General features: G+C 37.9%; 1 protein-coding gene across 3 annotated transcripts in view; it reads left to right on the top strand.

Annotated features, from left to right (window-relative positions):
- Positions 1–21,076, top strand: part of LOC142236990 (uncharacterized) — a 144,030-nt gene that overhangs the window by 51,657 nt on the left and 71,297 nt on the right. Inside the window, exon 2 of one of the 3 annotated variants that reach the window (XM_075308275.1) lies at positions 4,662–4,839. The exons of the other annotated variants lie outside the window; for them this stretch is intronic. The gene's annotated coding sequence lies outside the window, so the exon portion shown is untranslated. The remainder of the gene's footprint in view (positions 1–4,661; positions 4,840–21,076) is intronic. 3 annotated transcript variants of the gene reach the window in all.

Here is a 21,076-nt window from a genome sequence, read left to right as displayed (position 1 = left end):
GATTTGTTGCTACAAGACGAATTTAAATGGAATGAAGAGGCAGACAAAGCATATGACTGTATTAAAGGTGATCTGATTTCATCACGAGTGCTGATACCGTACGACCCCTCTCTTCCATTAATTTTGGCTACGGATGCTAGTAAGACTGGATTGGGAGCTGTGCTCTCCCACAAAGTAGAAGGTGGACTAGAGAGGCCAATAGCATTTGCCAGCAGAGTGTTGACTGTCACCGAAATGAAATATCCACAAATAGACAAAGAGGCATTGGCGATAGTTTGGGCCATTAAGAAATTCTTCAAGTATGTGTATGCCAGGCACTTTACGCTAGTGACCGATCACAAGCCATTGTCCCAAATATTTCACCCGCAGAAAAGTTTGTCGGCCCTGTGCATTAGCCGAATGGCAAATTATTCAGATTTTCTCAGCAACTTTAATTTCGACATTGTATATAAACCTACAAAACAAAATGTGAATGCAGATTATTGTTCGAGAATACAAAACAAAGGTTCTGTACAGTCAACTGAAATATTTGAAGATGAGTTCGACGGGTTCATGATCCATCAAATTGAACAACTACCCACGAGATCGAAAACCATAGCCACGGAAACGAGAAAAGACCCTCATTTAGGCAAAATCGTACAAATCTTGGAATCTGGAGCCGATCTTGGCTTCGCCGGGTATAAGGCGCCAGAAGCACATTATAAATTATCATCGGGGTGTTTGGTTTTCGAACATAGAGTTGTAATTCCAACTACACTAATTAACAAAATTTTGGAAGATCTTCATGCCGCACACTTGGGCATTGTGAAAATGAAAGGTATGGCAAGATCATTTGTATACTGGCCCGGGATTGATCACGACATAGAAGAAGTAGCAAAAACGTGTACAAAATGCGCCATGATAGCAAACACACCCCCAAAATTTGGCACTCACCATTGGGAGTACCCACGTGGTCCCTGGCAGCGGATTCACATAGACTATGCTGGCCCATTTTTGGGGAAAATGTTTTTAATTGTAACAGATGCATATAGTAAGTGGATTGAAGTGGAGACCACAGCATCAACTACATCTGAGGCGACAATTGGAATTCTCGATAAAATGTTTGCTGCATACGGCGTCCCCCATACTGTGGTATCCGATAATGCCACAAACTTCTCTTCGACGGAGTTTCGAAACTTTTTATCAACGAGTGGTGTAGTTTATCATAAACAATCGGCACCCTACCACCCTGCAACAAACGGCCAAGCAGAGAGAAGTGTCCAAACAATTAAAAATGCATTAAAAGTAATGGGGTCAACAACATCATCGATACAAAGAGACTTGAATAAATTCCTAAGCCAATATAAAAATGCACCACATGGTACGACAGGCCAGCCACCGGCCATGCTCTTTCTTGGACGTCTTCTCCGTTCCCGTTTAGATTTAGTCCGACCAGAAAATATTGAAACCAGAATCATGGATAGACAATTCATTAATTTCAATCCTAACTTCCGATCATTTCAACAAAATCAACGCGTGTATTTTCTGTCAGGCAACCCTAGAATGAATAAATGGCTTCCTGGAATCATTACACTGCGTATAGGTGACCTACACTATGAAATAAACTTTCAAGGAAAAAAAGTAAAACGGCACGTTGACCAGATAAGATCCACAGGTGCATCGAGTGGAAATGAAGATAGCGATAAGATGGATAACACCGAGAATACTAGATTCCCAGAACAAGCTGCTAATAGAAGAAGAAATTATATCAGTAGTACTCCTCATCAGAGTGTTTCGGATGAAAGTATAACCGACCACAACAGCATTAGCCAACATAATGATTCCAATTCATCGACGCATACGCCGGAAAACTCGACACCTATACGAAATGAACCTATTCCTCTACCAAGAAGATCCACAAGGCTGAGGAGACCAAGGGTTCTATTCTCGCCATAATCAGTTTCAAGGGAAGAAATGTTACGTATGTAATGAAACTATCGATACGGTAACACTTATGTTTCGATAACATGTTTACATGACATTTTACTCTTTTGTAATTCTTCACCATGTATTCATTCCTTTTCTAACCGTTCAATAAAATTGATCTTCTGAAAAGCACGTGTAATCTTTTTATATTCATTGAATAAAGATACATACTTAAAACAACTTATCATATATCCCAGGAAAGTGGAGGGAAACAAAAGTCGTTTTCATACCTAAAGCGGGAAAAGCCTCTCACTCGAGGGCGAAGGATTTCCGACCAATCATATTATCCTCATTCCTACTTAAGACTATGGAGAGGATGATAGATATTTATCTTGGAACTAGCATTGATTCAAGTTTGTTCTCGAAACGACAGCATGCATACTCGAAGGGCAGGTATACTGAGACCGCACTACATGCACTAGTCAGCTTTATTGAAAGCTCACTATCTGTCAAAGAATACACAATCGTGGCGTTTGTAGACATCGAAGGGGCGTTCAATAATGTCCATCCGAGCTCGATATTAAATGGACTGACAACTCTGGATGTTGATCCATGTATACTCAGGCTGTTAGACGAACTGCTAATGAAGAGACGTATTTCAGCCACACTAGGACAAGCAAACATACAAAGGTATGTGAACAGAGGCACTCCCCAAGGAGGAATTCTATCACCTCTTCTTTGGAATGTTGCTATAAATAAAGTGGTGGCATACGCAGATGATGTTGCTCTGGTCAGGGGAAAATTCCCATCCACAATCAGAGATATTATTCAGAGGGCCCTCCGGATGACTGAGAAATGGGCGAAAGACAATGGTCTTGGGGTAAATCCTGCAAAGACAGAATTAGTCATGTACTGCAAAGATCGCAAAACTCCCACGGTTAGGCCTATTTCCTTAGGGGGTATTGAAATTCCCTTTGGTTATTGTGCAAAATACCTTGGCGCTATTTTGTCCAAAAGGCGAGAAATGCAATTGTAGCTTTGTACTCGTGCAAAAAGACAATAGGAAAGAGGTGGGGACTAAAACCAAAAATTGTGCATTGGCTATACACGGCCTATATGCTATATGGTGTTGTTAGACCTATAATGCTATATGGTGTTGTAGTCTGGTGGCCGGCACTTCAGAAACCGACTTGTTTAGATAAAGTTCAGCGTATGGCGTGTTTGTGTATTTCAGGCGCATTCAGCAAGACAGGAACAAGTTCCCTTAATGTCATACTGCATCTATTGCCTTTAGACATTTTTGCCAAACAGTCAGCTGCAACAACGGCTGTGCGGTTGCGCGAACTATCGCTGTGGTCGGAAAAAGGTTCCGGTCACAGTTCTGTCCTCAAAATAATGCCAGATGTGCCTAACGTAGTGGATTACACTTTGGCGAGTCCACTTTTCGAGAAAAAGTTTGAGACTCTAATCCCCAACAGTGAGGCGTGGTGCACACAGACCCCGGGGAATAAAGAATATATAGATTTCTACACTGATGGCTCCAAATTGGATGGACAAGTGGGGTTCGGAGTATATTCTAATGATCTGGAACTTCGAATAGCGAAAAGATTACCTAATCACTGTAGTGTTTTTCAGGCTGAAATATTAGCAATAAGAGAGGTGGCGAATTGGCTGAGAAGTAATGTTCCAAAAAATGTGGGCATTAATATATACTCAGACAGTCAACCTGCAATAAAATCCTTGGACTCTGTGTTCCTCAACTCGAAAACGGCCATCGACTGCCGCAAATCTCTCAATGAGATGGCTGAGCAGTACAATATTCACCTAATATGGGTGCCTGGCCATAGGAACATACCGGGGAACTGCGAAGCGGATGAGTTGGCAAGGCTAGGAACTACCTTATATATTCCAGGGGAACTAGAATTTGTTGGTATGTCCCTAGCTACCTGCAAGCTCATGCTGCGTGAGAAGGCTGTTATGATGGCAAATGTTCGATGGGAGAATTGCAAGGGTTGTAACGACACCAAGCAAATATGGCCCCATTTCAACTTAAACCGCACACTAGATATGCTAATGTTCTCGAGACGTCAGATATCACTCCTGATATCTGCTATAACGGGTCGCTGCCTGATAGGCGATTTTGCAAAAACTATTGGCGCGAAGTATAATGACTATTGTATGAGCTGTCATGATGCGGAGGAAAAAGAATCAATTAAACACCTCTTGTGTGAGTGTCCTGCATTTTGTGTAAAGCGCAAGCAACTTTTAGGAGCATATAGCTTCAGATTACTGGCGGATCTGGAAAACGTTAACTTAAGCAGTCTGCTAATTTTTTTTTTGGAACAATCTGGTTGGTTCAACAAAGAAAAATAATCAAGAAGGTGCAGCGGTTAAAACTAGAAGTGCCCATATGTAATAGGTACTTTTAGTTAATGTGGTATCACAATGGACTGAATAGTCTAAGTGAGCCTGAATCTTAATCGGGCTGCCACTTTAACCTAACCTATAGTTTAAAAAGCAGCGTAAAGATATTGCGAGTTTTGTGTTTGGAACAATTAATAACACTAACATCATTTCAGAAAATAGCGTTATTTAGAAAAATTTGTAATTTTTGAAGTTTCCATTGGTTTCGTTGCTTGGTAGTACATAATTTTATGTCTTCCGTGGATATATCCACTATAGTGAAACTACAAGTTATTTGAACTTCATAGAAATCGTGGTCGATCTAAGTTTTTATATTTCTATACATGTTCCAGACCCGTCGCCTCCTGGAATTTGGCAAGATGTGCCTAAATTTGGACCAAGTTTGAAGCAACCACTGTGCACATAATACTGCGAACAAAACGAACGCCACTAAAAAAATCGTATTGTTTTTCCTTCAAAAATCCAGTTTGTTCAGAACATTCAACTACAAAAACAATCTATTGTTGCTTGGTACGTATAAGGAAACTTGTAGGTACCACGCCTACGAGAAACATCAGGGCCTGTAGAATACTTATCAAAATTTAAATATTAACCTATCCTACTAAATATTAAAGTAAAATCTATATTTACAAACAAATAAATATAAGTGCAATTTGTGCGTAATTGAGGAGTCCACCTACACTAAATAATCGAAAAATATCGTAGGGATAACCTCTCTACCATCCTTTTTTATTGTAGGTCCCACGGGACCTCATCACGCTGGTATCGCTTTCGGTGTTATCACATACACAAGGGTTAATAATAGACTCAATATTGGTGATATACTAATCAACTATAGCTCCTAATATCAGACATTTCTGTTCAGATTGTGATATAACTCCCATAAACATGTACCGCTTACTATTCTTTAATATGGAAATGCGGATTATCTCCCAAGCCTATACTAATGATACCCCACAAATGCTTATTTTTACTAATTCAGGAGGGGTTGTTTAGGGTATGATATAGTAGACTATGGTAGACTTTCTACTTTACTTACTTGTTATTGTTATCAATTTTATTTGTAACTTAATAATGAATAGATAAATTAACAAATATAAATATTTGGCAGAAAAAGAATCGTCTTCGCAGTCAAATCAGCATTTCTACCTCATATTCGGTATATAACATTACGATATGGGTATTTTCCAAAACCGGTATCTATACTTCATACCGGTATCGATACTTCAAAAATTGTCCTGGAAAGACGTTTGACGCTTATTTTCGCCCAATATATTGTTACGCGCGGTCAATCGAATGTTAAATTCTTCAAAGTTACTAAGTTTCATTAGAAATGGTTCAAGACATGAAAAGGTATTCCGGCTAGCTATGTATATGTGGTGTGGTTTTCTGACCCAAATTCCTTACGCATAACAATAGTATACCATGTCCAAATAAATCACCACTCAAATAAGGAATGTACAAATAGAAAGAAAATGTTTAAATATAACTATATTAAGTATAGGTTAACTAGGTGTTAGTTTAATTCACCTATGGTAATTTTATGCACCTCAATATTCTAAATTACCCCATTTTTACTCAGTGTCTTACCGAGTACTCATTTGCCTTACTTGCCTAGGAACCTTTATTTCGAAACAAAGTTAGAAATTCATTCTAATTTATGTAATTTTTTAACAATGAAATTCAAAAGTAGTCTTAACATTACTAAAGGGTGATTCTTTTGAGGTTAGGATTTTCATGCATTAGTATTTGACAGATCACGTGGGATTTCAGACATGGTGTCAAAGAGAAAGATGCTCAGTATGCTTTGACATTTCATCATGAATAGACTTACGATCTGCCACAACGTCGAATTTTCAGTGAATGGGCCCTAGAAAAGTTGGCAGAAAATCCGCTTTTTTATCGACAAATTTTGTTCAGCGATGAGGCTCATTTCTGGTTGAATGGCTACGTAAATAAGCAAAATTGCCGCATTTGGAGTGAAGAGCAACCAGAAGCCGTTCAAGAACTGCCCATGCATCCCGAAAAATGCACTGTTTGGTGTGGTTTGTACGCTGGTGGAATCATTGGACCGTATTTTTTCAAAGATGCTGTTGGACGCAACGTTACGGTGAATGGCGATCGCTATCGTTCGATGCTAACAAACTTTTTGTTGCCAAAAATGGAAGAACTGAACTTGGTTGACATGTGGTTTCAACAAGATGGCGCTACATGCCACACAGCTCGCGATTCTATGGCCATTTTGAGGGAAAACTTCGGAGAACAATTCATCTCAAGAAATGGACCGGTAAGTTGGCCACCAAGATCATGCGATTTGACGCCTTTAGACTATTTTTTGTGGGGCTACGTCAAGTCTAAAGTCTACAGAAATAAGCCAGCAACTATTCCAGCTTTGGAAGACAACATTTCCGAAGAAATTCGGGCTATTCCGGCCGAAATGCTCGAAAAAGTTGCCCAAAATTGGACTTTCCGAATGGACCACCTAAGACGCAGCCGCGGTCAACATTTAAATGAAATTATCTTCAAAAAGTAAATGTCATGGACCAATCTAACGTTTCAAATAAAGAACCGATGAGATTTTGCAAATTTTATGCGTTTTTTTTTTTAAAAAAAGTTATCAAGCTCTTAACAAATCACCCTTTATTAATGGAGAAATATTGATAATCGGACAAAATTAATGAAATAGTCTGAATAAGTTTCAAAAGTTACAAATAACGTGAATCAATGGCCTTAAAAAATGTTAACCTTACTACCCAAAAAATAATTCTTCCTAGCTTAAAAGTGAATGTACTGAATGAATAATGAATGTACCTGTTGTGTTTGAATCAAGGTTTATTGAACGACTCAAAAGTTACACTGCAAAAGTGTTAGTACTAATATGTTAAGCAGAGTTGTAAATACATATATGTACAAGCAGTGGTACGCTAAGAAATACAGGGGAAATAAAGTGTTGCATACATCATTTTTCATTCATTCTCAACACTCTCCCTGAATGAAGAATTTCCTTATTTTAAGTTTAAATTTCTCATGCACCCTTTTACAAAATGTATTCACAAATTAAATTCCAATTTCAATTATAAATGAAAAAAGTCTTATGATTTTAATTAAAATTTTGATTTGTTAATAAAGTCCAAATTTATCTCTAAAATACATAAGTTTTTGAGGGGTAACAGCCTTAGTGAAGACGTCAGCGATCATCTCCTTGGCACATATATAATACAATAATAACGACTTCCTTTTCATCTAGTTTCTGGCGCATAAATTTGGCTTTAATATCCACATGTTTGGTTCTTGGAGAATAGTTGTTGTTTAGGGCTACCTGGATAGCTCCTTTATTATCACAAAACAGCTTCATGGTTTTGCTATTTAGAGGGTTGAGTTCAGCTTCTAAACGTTTAAGCCAAACTGACTCTTGTATTGCAGAATTCGGCTTCCGTCGAAGACAATGCCACTGTCTTTTGCTTTTTCGTTGACCATGATATGGCACCGGATTGATAAATGAATATATAGCCGGTTGTAGAATGGCGATCGTCCATATCTCCGGCCCAATCAGCATCGCAATAGCCTTTGATCTCATCATCTCTCAGCTTTTTGAAAACAATTCATTTATCAGTCGTGCCTTTCAGGCATGGAAATATTCTTGTTACTGTTTCCCAATCTTTTTACTGTTTCCGGGATTGGAACCAAATCGACTTAATAAATTGACCGCATAGCAAATGTCTGGACGTTAAACTTGGGCAGCAAGTAATAAACAACCTATGGCTTGCATGTAAGGGATTTTAGACATTTCATTTTTCTCTTCACCATCTTTTGGAGACATATTCGATGTTAATTTTTGATTACAATCAGTAGGTGCCGAAACAGGGTTACAATTCGCCATACTAAAACGAGTTAAAACAGTCGATATATATTGTGACTGGTCGATTTTTATTGAGTTGTCTTCTCTAGTTATATTCATTCCAAGTACAGATGAAAGTTCCCCAATATCTTTCATTTTGAACTTAATCGCCAGTTTTGCTTTTGTTGTATCCAAATTATTACAAAAAATCAAAACATCGTTCACATAGATTGCATCTCGCTACCTGTGATTTTAAAATAAATACATTGATCCATTTTTGGAGCAAACTGGTTGGTTCCACAAAAGTAAATAAGAGAGAAGGTTCTGGTTAAGACTAGAAGTGCCCATATGTAATAGGTACTTTTAGTTAAATGTGGTATCACAATGGACTGAACAGTCTAAGTGAGCCTGAAATTTAATCGGGCTGCCACTTTAACCTAACCTATTCCATTGCATATTCCATTGCGCAAAAACTATGTCCTATTAGCAATGCGATTAGAACGACGAATATTTGTATCGGCTATAATATTTCTCGCCTGATACAAATGTGGAGTCCATTCTGCACCATTATCTTCTTCATCTTGAGGTGGATCATTCATTCACTGTACTCAGAATCTATCCCACGGCGGCGTGTTCTCTGTACCGGATTGACCCGATGGGTCCAACTCATCGGCCAGCGGCTGTCACATCAGTGTACGTGTTGTTTCGTCCGTCTTTTTGTGTTGGAGGAGGTGCATCGCGGGGAACCTTCTCCGTTTGATTTTGGTCCGAGCCGGGATAGAGCAGAACCCCAGACCATGGCACTGTTCGGTCTGCCGGAACCAAATTCACCATTGTTCGGTTTCGGTGAGGTGTAACCTGTGCTTGGAATTGTTCCGGCCTAACATGGCTACGGGAGTATAGTCATACTACGTGGCAGGATGCTGTGCCAGTGATAGCAGCAGTGGGTCGTCAGACTATGCGACCCCCCGACATCTCCCGCACAACAATATTCTCGCCGCAGCATCTAACACCGAATATTGTTGTACCAGTTCCGGAAAGTGCATCATTTTTGTAATTTAATTGCAACGGGCTCCGAGATAAGCGAAACACACAAAATTTGTTTTTTGATTTCAATCACGAAAATCGCGGATTCAATCATTTTTTTAATTGAAATGTCTTATATCACGAAATGGTTTTCAATCAAAATGGGTGATTGATAACCCATTTTGATTGAAAACCAACACGATTTTCAATTAAAAATTTAATTGACTTTTGTCACGGAATCAATTAATTGTGTGATTGAATCAATTAAAAACGTGATTGATTTTTGACATAAAATTCAATCATAGTTTTAATTGAATCAATTAAAATTTTAATTAATTTCGCGACAAAAATCAATCAACTATTTGATTCATTCAATTAAATAATTAATTGAACTTGGTTATAAATTTCAATCAAAACATGTATATATTGCGCCCCCAAAATCGTATTTAGTTTTATTTGAAATAAAAGAAAATATGTGTTTCTTATAAAAGATATTTAATATTTTATTATTTTTTGAATTATGCAATAGACAAATAAATGTGGTTCTTGTCATTTGTATTTTGTTCTAATATAACATACACATACAATTACTATCAATAACAACTATAGGGTGAACAAATAAACAATATAAATCACTATCTTCCTTATAATAATAACCATGTCAGTCAGCATGTTCCTTCTAATATGTAGATGCGCCTAGATTTCCAATAAATCTGCAGCCTGTATGCTAAATTAGTTTTTCTGAAAGTAAACAGAATAATTCGAATTGAATTTTGTTCAATTAAAAGTTAATTTTGTTAAACATTACCTGCATAGAATATCAAGTTCAATTCTTAGTTCCATATTGCAGATTTATAATCTTCTTTTGCAATTGTAGTCTTTTAGCATAAAAAGGTGTATTAAGGAGCTCGGTAATTTAATTTTAGTAACAATTCCTTTCCAAAATTTCCACACATTGAAATCTCTATTAAAATTTAAACCAATCAAAGACAAAAATAATGGGAAAGCAATGTAATATTTGGTATTACATTGATGATACTTTGCAAATTCTGGAAATAGAAAAAAATATAAATGGAAAATACTTATTTTTATTATATTCGGATATTTTTCATATTTTTAAATCCAAAAGAAATAACTTTTTTACCATTACATAATTCAATTCAATTCAAACATTTATTTAATCAATTAAGCCCTTGTGGACCATACATTGATAGCTTTGAAAAAACGTACAGCAAACTAAAGAATTTACAAATGCAAAGGAAAAAAGCATAATAATGCTTAAAACTAATGTGAATACAATATTTTCAATAGCTGATAAACGCAATACCCCATATGGAGGTATTATCAGTAATGATGCAAAAGCAAAGTTAATTGTTACTATTAAAATATTGAATTATTTTACTTTTAAAAGCGCTTAGACTTACCAAAAAGTTCTTATTATCGGATGGAATTGCATTCCATAATCTGGATAAACGAATTATGAACGATCTTTCAAAAACAAGGTTTGATAAACTCTCTATTAGAATTTGAGTATTGCGAGTAGAGTTTAGAAAATTAAAACATTGGAGGTAAGCGGGTTCACCATGTTTTATAATGCTAAAGAAAAAACAAATGCATCTTATGCTTAGGAAGTGCTCAAAGGTACAGCCAAGGAACTGATGTGTGAAATACACATAATTACGTCTGCAGGTACGACCATAGACATATCTTAAAATACTGTGAAATGAAGATTCAAGTCTGCGAATGTTTGACCTATTGGTGCCAGTATATACCTCAGCTCCGTACAATATATGAGGCATTAGTAACGAGTGAGCCAACATGTACTTCATTTGCGTAGGCAAGATTGCATTTAGGCTGTACAACTTTTTTAGGATGAGATTTAGTTTGGAGCAGATGTGGGCAATATGCTGCGCAAAAACCAAATTGGAGTCAATTTTATAACAAGAGAAGTTATGACATCTATCGAAGAAACTATATGATTCTGCACAGTAATACTTTGAGGAGTATTTTGGCGACGTGAGTAATTAAATACTAAAAATTTAGTTTTCGGAATATTAATTTTAAGATGGTTGCGACGGGCCCAGTCGCATATCCTCCCAATATCGTCGTCCAAATGTGAAATGCAGCGTGATAATCCTCCACTACTACACGTACTCAACAGCTGAAAATCGTCTGCATATATTGCCATATCTACATGTTGAACACAGAGCCGAACATCATTGACATACAACATGAACAACACAGGACCAAAAATGGAACCCTGAGGAACACCGGCAGAAATTGCATTAACACCAGACACACGACCATCACATCGAATATATTGAGAACGACCAGACAAGAAAGACAATAAAAGTACAAGCTGTAGAAGAAAATTTAAATTCGTGATAGAGCTTCGAATGTAGGATATTATTGTCGACTGAATCGAAAGCTTTACACAAATCAAGACCCGCGAGAATACATGGGTCACCTCAATCAAGTGCCCGCCTAATGTCATTCGTAAGCTTAATCATAAGGGATGTGGTACTATGATGTCTCCTGAAGCCCGACTGGCAGTCATAAATTATTGAGTAACGATCAAGATGTTCAATAAGTTGGTCCTTTATTATTATTTCAAAGACCTTTGATAAAGCTGGAAGGATAGAAATGGGACGAAAATCAGAACAGTCATTACCACTAGTACACTTTTTCCTCATCGGCGCCACTCTAGCCAGTTTCCAAGCCATAGGAAAATTATTAGTCAATATAATAGTATTAAACAAGTACAAAATATGCTGTGATACAAATGGAAAAACCAATTTAATAAATCTAATTGGTATCTCGTCAGAACCAACTGCGTTGGACTTAATTCTGTATATATTGCACTTTCTAATTCTACCATATCTACATTTCTAAAACTAAGACAGTTAATGCGATCATCCCCGTATGTAAAATTTTCTAAGCTATTAAAAGGTACATAATGAGGCGTAGTAATTAATAAGATTATCTAGATCCATATCACAGTTATCGCTATCACAGAAATTAGAATTGAGAACACCCGTAGAACGAACTCTAGACCACAATTCCTTGTAATTCCTGCAGTTTTGAAACATTCGAAAACCATACGAACGTTTAACTCGTCGAATGGTTCGACGGGCAATAGCTCTATACATCTTGAAACGAGATCTACTTTCGTCGGATCGATTCTCAATAAAATCCCGGTGAGAGAGATCCCTATTAATAATAGCTTGACGTATGTCTCCGTTATCATACCATATAGGCTTGTCATTACTAATTACTCTTGACCTCAAAGGAACATAATAATTAAACGACGCGTATAAAATATTGCTCAGGATTGAGAGTTGTGTCAGTGTCATTAGTAAAATAAATTGCAGAAAAATCAGTGTTCAATACCGTGAAAGACAAATCGTCCAATGAAATAAAATCATAATCCCTAAAAGCATAAGGCAAATACACCACACCAACAAGTAACTCATATCCGCTGGACACTATTTTCAAGAATAGTGCCTCACAAGAATTCGGCTCGGATAAAGTTGAAACGACCTTGGCATGTAGGTTCTTGGAAACATATAGCCCGACACCCCCTCGTCTCATTCCTAGGCGATCATTCCTAAAAAAGTTGTAGCCCGGGATTTGCACGGATTTGGAAGGAACAACAAAGCCTAAAATCAAGCAATCCGTCAAGATGCATAAAAGCCTGCGGAGCTGGGATACGTGATCAAATCGCCCAAACCATAAACGTACCTAATTATGTTATTGAATGCCAAATTCAGCTTACGTTTGCATGCCGCATCACAGCTAGCAAAAAGCTCACAGCCATACAATATAAATGACATCACATAACTTTTTGCCAAAAGTACCCTTATAGGCAAAGGCGTCAACATCTGTGTGGACCAAAGATTCCTGAGTGGCATAAATCTGGCCACTAATATAGTTAACGTGATTAGTCCAACTAAATGAGCTGTTAAACATGATGCTAAGGTTCTTAGCCGACGTTACAATAATTATTCGTTAATCATATATCTTAATTTGGGGATCAATGTTAACCGTTATACTACGCCAGTGTATCATCAGGAATTTGGACTTACCAAGGTTAAGACATAGTCCATTTGCCTTTGCCCAATTGTGGACAATATCAAGATCAGCATTGAGCCTATCAATACATTCGTACAAGGAGTCGATAGTCCCGCTTTGATGTATCTGCACGTCATCAGCATACAAATGTATCGTGCTGTCCCTGATAAACGTTGGCAACTCGTTTATATAAATAGAAAAAAGACTAGGGCCAAGTGTGGATCCCTGTGGAACTCCTTTTCGTAAACGTACAGGCTCAGATATCCCATTACCTGTGTATACAGTCTGCGTCCTTTCACTCAGATAGGAATGTAAAAGTCTAACAGAGCTAGAAGAAAAATTAAAAAAGTCGCGTAACTTGAAGCACAGCAATGAGAGATCGACAGTGTCAAACGCCTTCGAATGATCCAATTGTACAAAAAAGCTAACCTTACCAAGATCAGCTTCTATTCTAAGGTCCTCACAGACATCAGCTAGCGCACTAATACAACTATAACCAGGACGAAACCCCGATTGACTTGATGAAAGAATTGAAGAGTCGGATATCTGCACATGTACTATCTTTTCAAATACCTTCGAAAGAAATGGAAGTAGTGATATGGGACGATATTCAGAGTTGTTCTTTGGTATGGGGATGACTTTGGCATGCCTCCAAGGCTTCGGGAAGGAACTAGTAGTCAAAATTGTATTAAAAATAAAAGTGACAGATGGTAATAATAGGGGGGAAGTATAATCTTAACAAACTTAGGATCTATGCCATCATATCCAATTGAGTTCGACTTAACCTTTGTAAAGGCGAGTAACACATCGGATTGAGTAACACATCGAAACTGAAAGCTATCCCCGCTGTCAAAGTATCGCAAAGCGTTAGCACCCGTGTAAAAATCAGTGTCCAATGTAGCCAATGGCAGATCCGTAAAAATCTCACATATTTTTTTTTTATTTAAGCAAACACATATTTGATGCTTAACTTATATTACAACTAGTATCAATTATGAAGAAGTGACTAACCAATAGTTTATTATTAACATCAGTAGATTTATTGAATTTAAAATATCCTAAGTCTCATATAGTCGAACTAGGACAATTATTGTAAATTTTTCATTGGTATTGAGGCTTTCATATATTAAAGCCAGTTAATAAATCGTGTGGTTTGAAACGACGCAATCTTCTATGTTGATTGGAAGTTTGGAGTAAATTGCGGGCTTCGCGATTAGTATGGTTCTGGAGGCGGATAAGATGTTTTTCTGCAAATCTAGAGATTTCCTCTTTGATTGTGTTCATTTTTAAGTCTCGGTGGAGGTCACTATTTCGGACATACCATGGAGCGTTTACTGCGCTTATCACTTTGTTTTGAAACCTTTGTATTTTTTCGATAGAACTGTTTGCCGCACATCCCCATAGCTGAATGCCATAAATCCATATTGGCTTTAATGCTTGTTTATATATTAAGAGTTTATTATCTGTGGAGAGGACTGAATTTATTCCGATCAACCAACTTAGCTTGCGGTATTTAATATTTAGTTATTCACACTTTTTATCAATATGAATTTTCTAATTTAATTTTGAATCCAGTGTAAAACCAAGATATTTTTCTGAGTTCGAAAAAGGAACTTGTTCATTGCCTATTTTTAGGGATTTGTAACTTGAGCCGATTTTCGCAAAGTCAACATGAACAAATTTGCTACTGTTGAGCTTTAGACCCCAGTCTTTTGTCCATTCGTGTACCTTGTTTAAAGACGCTTGAAGCTTATATACGGATACATTTGTATTTTTTCCAGAGGACATTAAAAATGTGTCATCAGCAAATGTTCCAATGAACAATCTTCGTTAACAGGTATATCGTGAGTGTATAGTAGATACAGCAGTGGTCCAAGTATACTGCCTTGCGGAACCCCCGCATATATTGGATATAGATTACTGAATTCATTATCATGGCATACTCTATAAAATCGATTACTCAGGTATGAGCTTAGAATCTCACAATAATTCTTTGGAAGTAATCTGTTGAGCTTTAGAAGGAGACCATCATGCCATACTCCATCAAAGGCTTTGGAAATGTCCAAGAATACAGCAGAGCAAACTTGTTTTTTCTCGAAGGCTTTTTCAATATTATCGATGACTCAATGTACTTGTTCGATTAGTCGAGTGCTTTTTCCGGAATCCAAATTGATGATCCGGTATTATATTTTTCGAGAGAATAAATGATTCCAGTCTTCTGCAAAAGAGTTTTTCGAATAGCTTACCAATTACTGGAAGCAGAGATATTGGTCTGTATGAATTGGGATCGTGCGGTGTTTTCCCCGGTTTTTGTATCATGACAACATCTGCAACTTTCCAGCAAGTTGAAATATATTTAATTTTTAGGACGGCGTTCATTATTGTGGTTAGACGCATAAATCCATGGTATGGTAAATTTCTTAGGAGATCTCCCTTAATTTTATCGAAGCCAGATATTTTGACCTTGAATTGATTCACTGCATCATAAACTTCTTTAATAGTTATTTTATCAAACGGCTGGTCGCTAATTGCATAGTTATTTATTTTATGTTGAAGATTTGGTTCTGTATTGCTTGTTACATAAGAATTTGAATAGGTCAACTGAAGATTATTCGCAAATTCGTTCGCCTTTTCGATACTGCTTTTGGCACATTGACCATTAACTTTAAGTATTGCGATGTTCTGCACAATTGGTTTATTTTTTAATTTTGCTGCCATCCAGAGAGAATAGTCGGAGTTTTTGTTGGGACTTAGATTGGACACATACTTGTGGAATGTACGGTCATTATATTGTTTTATTAATCTGCTAAATGTTTTGGTAGCATTGTTTAACACTCTTTTATCCTCTGGTGATCGAGTTTGTTGCCATTTTTTCCTAATCCTTCTTTTAAACTTTATTTTATTTACTATGTATTGGGGATACTGAGGCGTATTTGTTTGAATACTTGGTTCTGGAGTACTCTCCCAGGCCGCTTGTTGCATCAATTTTGTAAAAGCATCGACTTCTTCCTCAATATCATTTGGATTGTAGATTGGCGAATGTCTAATAGACGTGGTAATTAAGTGACGAAAGTAATCCCAGCCGGTTCTGTTATTTGTTAGGTTGAAATTAGTTTGTTTATTAGTTGCTTCACTTAAATAATGAAGATATATAGGAGAATGGTCAGAACTGAGTTAATGTCCATATTCAATTGCCAGTTTGTTTTCCGGGATTTTTCTAGTAATAAAAAAGTCAATCAGATCAGGAGTTTTAGACACGTCTGTTGGCCAGTAAGTTGGCTTACTGGTAGATATTACTGTACATCCTGTATTCATAAGTGCACGATGTAGCTCTCTGCCCTTTGGTGTGGTCACTCTAGTGCCCATTGTGTGTTCTTTGCATTGAAATCTCCTCCCATAATAAATATATGTTTATGTGAATTTAGCATGTCTTTGTTCTGATCAAATTTTATATTATGTCGTGGTGGACTGTAAACAGATGAAACTGATACCAGCGTTTTGTTTATGTTAATTGTTACAGTTTTAACTTGAAATTCCTCTACCGATATTGTATTTTCAAGCCAATGTTTAATTGAGGTTTTAATAATAACAGCACTTCCTCCTCTTGTGGTGTTACTTGGATGGGGAGCATGAAATACATCGTAATTTTGAGGAATGAATCTTTTTCAAAATGCGTCTCGCTTATGAGACATATATCAATATTTTATTCGCATAAAATGTACCGAAGTTCATCTATGTGTTTTAGGATACCATTTGAATATATTTATTCATCTATTAAAGTGTATTGAAAAAATTCTCCTCTAACAAGCTTAAGCGGTTGTCTAAGCACTTGTTAAATGATTCGATTGACTCCAATTTTGATAGGATTTTTGAAAGGATAGTTTCATGGGTAGCTTTTTGTGCGTTTATCTGTTGAGCGTTTTTGTTTTTAACTGCGTCAGAGTACACATTTGTAAAGGGTGATTCTTTTGAGGTTAGGATTTTCATGCATTAGTATTTGACAGATCACGTGGGATTTCAGACATGGTGTCAAAGAGAAAGATGCTCAGTATGCTTTGACATTTCATCATGAATAGACTTACTAACGAGCAACGCTTGCAAATCATTGAATTTTATTACCAAAATCAGTGTTCGGTTCGAAATGTGTTTCGCGCTTTACGTCCGATTTATGGTCTACATAATCGACCAAGTGAGCAAACAATTAATGCGATTGTGACCAAGTTTCGCACTCAGTTTACTTTATTGGACATTAAACCAAGCACACGAATGCGTACAGTGCGTACAGAAGAGAATATTGCGTCTGTTTCTGAGAGTGTTGCTGAAGACCGTGAAATGTCGATTCGTCGCCGTTCGCAGCAATTGGGTTTGTGTTATTCGACCACATGGAAGATTTTACGCAAAGATCTTGGTGTAAAACCGTATAAAATACAGCTCGTGCAAGAACTGAAGCCGAACGATCTGCCACAACGTCGAATTTTCAGTGAATGGGCCCTAGAAAAGTTGGCAGAAAATCCGCTTTTTTATCGACAAATTTTGTTCAGCGATGAGGCTCATTTCTGGTTGAATGGCTACGTAAATAAGCAAAATTGCCGCATTTGGAGTGAAGAGCAACCAGAAGCCGTTCAAGAACTGCCCATGCATCCCGAAAAATGCACTGTTTGGTGTGGTTTGTACGCTGGTGGAATCATTGGACCGTATTTTTTCAAAGATGCTGTTGGACGCAACGTTACGGTGAATGGCGATCGCTATCGTTCGATGCTAACAAACTTTTTGTTGCCAAAAATGGAAGAACTGAACTTGGTTGACATGTGGTTTCAACAAGATGGCGCTACATGCCACACAGCTCGCGATTCTATGGCCATTTTGAGGGAAAACTTCGGAGAACAATTCATCTCAAGAAATGGACCGGTAAGTTGGCCACCAAGATCATGCGATTTGACGCCTTTAGACTATTTTTTGTGGGGCTACGTCAAGTCTAAAGTCTACAGAAATAAGCCAGCAACTATTCCAGCTTTGGAAGACAACATTTCCGAAGAAATTCGGGCTATTCCGGCCGAAATGCTCGAAAAAGTTGCCCAAAATTGGACTTTCCGAATGGACCACCTAAGACGCAGCCGCGGTCAACATTTAAATGAAATTATCTTCAAAAAGTAAATGTCATGGACCAATCTAACGTTTCAAATAAAGAACCGATGAGATTTTGCAAATTTTATGCGTTTTTTTTTTTTTTAAAGTTATCAAGCTCTTAACAAATCACCCTTTAGTTCTTTGAATTGTTTTTGATGTAGCTTGCGAGGTAGTTGGAACTGGTTCATTTCTTTGTGGTCCATTATTGTTTTGGAGCCGATTTTCAGAGTTTTGAACACGTTTATGGAGTTTTTGCTTTTGATTGCGCAACTTTTGAAGTACCTTAGCGACAATACATCCTCTATAGCTCGCAGGATGTTGTTCACCGCAATTGCAGCTTTTCGGGAGAAAAACGGACGGTTTTTCAGAATTTTTAATAAATAACTTCGATGGGGCTGCAAGAGTGATGTAGGTTTTTCGCTACCACACGTATAGGGCGATCATGTTTGCTTTCATATGAATTGTATGTTGGCCTCATTAAGAGCTTTGATTACTTCTCTGTAATCATTGGCTTCGAATGTTGATATATATTATTCTTCTGTTGCATATATTATTTTTGGGATATTTCCCGATTCTTTAGCCATACTCACTTGATGAATAGGCATCCAAGTGGCAATCCCTCCCTCTAGTTCGTTCAGACCACCCTCATTGGGTTCATACCACGTCCCCATAATTCTCACCATTAACCGACCCGCCGATTTCATTACCTCTGAACGCCGGATGTTCATAAACCAAAAGAAAGCCAACTGGGAAGGCTTCAGAGAATATACAGATCGCCGCTTCAGTGAGCTCCCGTCCCCCTCTCATGTTCATGTTGCCCAGAGGGCGTTCCGGGACATCATCAACGCAGCAGCCGTTCGTTTCATTCCAGCTGGTCGAATTGTCCAAGTGAGGCCTAACTTCCCAGCTGAAGCGGCGGGACTCGCAGACGAGCGTGATGAACACCGTCGTGCTAACCCTGCTGACCCTAGAAACAGGGAACTGAATCTAGAGATTAGTAAGATAGTCGACGAGCACAAGCGGAGCACATGGTTAGTGCACCTGAAGCAATGTAACCTAGGCACAGGAACAGGTAAATTGTGGTCAACAGTGAGAGCGCTCACGAAGGAGGATGGGATTTCAGTCACCTTTGGCGACGTGACTGTGACTGATCCGAAGAGATGCGCCAAATACTTCAACCGACAGTTTGTCGAGCATCTCGAGAGTGATAGAGCGAAAAGGAGAGCCACTCGTCGCATGACACACCACAATTTACCGCAGCCGAAGTTACCAATGTCATCAACAGCGCGAAACCATCCAAGGCGCTGGGCCCAGGCGGAATTTCAATGCTAATGCTGAAGCACCTGGGAATACTGGGAGTTGAGTACCTGACCAGACTCCTCAATTTGTCCTAGGAATCACTCATTATACCCGATGTCTGGAAGATGGGAAGGGTGATTCCACTACTGAAGCCAGGCAAAGATTCGAGTAAAGGTGAGTCGTACAGACCGATATCCCTTCTCTCGCCTTGCATACATTAGCTGAAGTAATAAGTTTTTTGTTTTGATCATAAATTTTGCAGCTGTCGCCTTCAAATATCACTCTCTTGCCGTCGCTTGTCATCTGTCTAACAGAGAGAAGATTGGCGCATAAGTTGGGTACATACTCGACATTTTTTACTGTTATAATTTTCGCTCCCATAATAGTTGCGTCGACGTCGCCACAATATGGTTTGTAGCGCCGCTGTCAACATACCAATGCAAAATATTTTTTCCGTTATCTGTACCACCGCATGATTTTGCAACTGTATGTGTGAGATTGGCGCATAAGTTGGGTACATACTCGACATTTTTTACTGTTATAATTTTCTCTCTCATAATAGTTGCATCGACGTCGCCAGCACATTCAACATCAAGCTCATTTTTGTCAGCAACTACAACCTTTTTATCCTCAACTGCGCGGGTGTTGTACAGAAACTTTTTTCGGCTCACCATATGGTTTGTAGCGCCGCTGTCAACATACCAATGCAAAATATTTTTTCTGTTATCTGTATCACCGCATGTTGCAACTGTATGTGTAAAAGCATGAAGAAGTTGACTCGATTCAATATGAGTAGATGATGTTTCTTTTTTTCAATTTTCTTATTCGATTTACCGTTTGCATTGTTTTTGTTGTTGTGACAATTTCTTTGAATATGTCCAAATTCTTTGCAACCATAGCATTGAACCAATTTTTTCTTCTTTTGGGGTTTCTTTGTATAAAATGCTGCCTCTTTTTCACTGCTTTGATTGTCAAATTTGGCGTCCTGAAGGAGGAGATTTTTAACCATATCCACTGTCAATTTTTCTTTAGACCCCTCGACGGCCATAACAAGTGGTTTCAACTCATCCGACAGTCCGGCCAACATCAAAGAGGCTGTTAATTCCTCATCTATTTGAGACCAGCATTTTTCACTTTCAAAGCAATAATCACCAACTCATTGACATACTCTTGCACAGGACTTTAATTTTGAAGCTTCATATTTACTAGTTGCTTTAGCAACTCCACTTTTCTTGTAAGTCCTGTGTCCTCGTAGGTGTTCATTAAAGCGTCCCATGCTTCTTTTGCCGATTTTGCTGTAGCAATATGTCCGTAGTTGCTTGGATCCACCATCAGCGTTATTTCTGCCAGAGCCCGCTTATCCAAACCCACATCCGCGTCACCGAT

Source organism: Haematobia irritans, chromosome 4 (assembly GCF_050003625.1).
Source record: "Haematobia irritans isolate KBUSLIRL chromosome 4, ASM5000362v1, whole genome shotgun sequence".
NCBI lineage: Eukaryota > Metazoa > Arthropoda > Insecta > Diptera > Muscidae > Haematobia > Haematobia irritans.
Note: the sequence above shows the minus strand (reverse complement) of the source record. Positions and strands in the feature narration are given on the sequence as shown.